We start from the raw sequence: 1,268 nt of genomic DNA, 5'->3' as shown, positions 1-1,268 counted from the left end.
TATTCATGCGCATCGACCACGCGGCGCTGAGCGTCCGTAGCTGCGGCACGGCGTACTCGATGGTCGTGAGCTCGGTGAAGATGATGTGGCGAGAGGTGGTCGGCGACATGCTTGTGGCGGCCGTAGGCGCATTTGTAGAGTTTATTCATATTCGCATCGGCGGCGTAGATACTGAGGGCCGACGTCGCGGTGAGTGCCAACTGGGCGTTGATGAGGTCGATGAGCAAGGCTTCGCCACCCGTGGGCGTCAAGCCGGCCCACCAGAGGTCATTGCCCAGGCTTGGCGAGAGGAGCGAGAGGTACCAGAGACCGATACCGAGCGAAAGAACGAGGTAGATGACACTTGTATAGACCAGCCATGTTTGCCGCGTCGTTCAGCCACTGGCGGTGGTTGGTACGAGCGTCTGCGATGGTGCCGCAGCACTTGGTCCAACGAGCATTTCCCTGGCCAAGCCTGACGAGCTGTCTGCAAATTCCTATTTATGTCTAGTTTCAAAACCACCCCTCTTGCGGTCGCTCCTGCAAGAAAAGACGCAAACGCAACAGAGCGAGGACGTGCTCATTGCACACCGGTTTGTGGCCAACACAACAAGACGGAAAGGTGACCGCTAAGCTACATCCACTGACAGCTCCACTGACTGCAGTCAAAGCAACATTCTGCTCTACGTACGACTACAGGCTTCTCTGGTACGACTCAAGATTCAAAAACGCATAGCTTTCGACCGCCTCCCAGCCAAGGAATGTTGACGTTCGGTAGGTTCAAGCCTAGTGTCCCACATCTGCAGGCTAACCCAAGGTCCCATAGAGCAGAGTTTACTCCAACGCATCCGTGATTTTGCGATGTATATATATAAAATTCTTGTTAACCTGTGTCAGGAATGCGCTATTGGTTTAGTGGTAAAATATCTCGTTGCCATCGAGATGCCCCGGGTTCGATTCCCGGATGGCGCATATTTTTGGCATTATTTATTTGCACACTTCATGGCGACCGCCGAGAGATCGTTGGCCAGCGACCAGTACATTTCGTATGTTGTCTGACTACCGCGACGGTATGAACCCGCTTGGGACACTAGAGTGAGCGGATACGCAATGCCAAATGCGTTGATGATCGAGTAGCTGTTGCGCACCCCGAGCTTCTTGTAGTTTTGCCACTGTGTCTCATACGAAGTGAGACCAAACGACCGCCAGTAGAGAGCTTCATCATGTGTACTCATATGCGGAGTTGCACCAGAGACCATTGCCAGCCAAGCGCGACCTTCTGACGACAA

General features: G+C 53.5%; 1 non-coding gene across 1 annotated transcript; it reads left to right on the top strand.

Moving 5' to 3' along the window:
- The first annotated feature begins 880 nt into the window (after positions 1–880).
- SDRG_08047 lies at positions 881–951 on the top strand. The gene has a single exon. It is a non-coding gene; the product is annotated as a tRNA-Gly (tRNA).
- The last annotated feature ends 317 nt before the right edge of the window (positions 952–1,268 follow it).

The sequence above is a fragment of the Saprolegnia diclina genome (genome assembly GCF_000281045.1).
Source record: "Saprolegnia diclina VS20 unplaced genomic scaffold supercont1.24, whole genome shotgun sequence".
Taxonomy (NCBI): Eukaryota; Oomycota; class Saprolegniomycetes; order Saprolegniales; family Saprolegniaceae; genus Saprolegnia; species Saprolegnia diclina.
The sequence above is the reverse complement of the archived record's forward strand: the minus strand, read 5'-3'. Positions and strand labels throughout refer to the sequence as shown.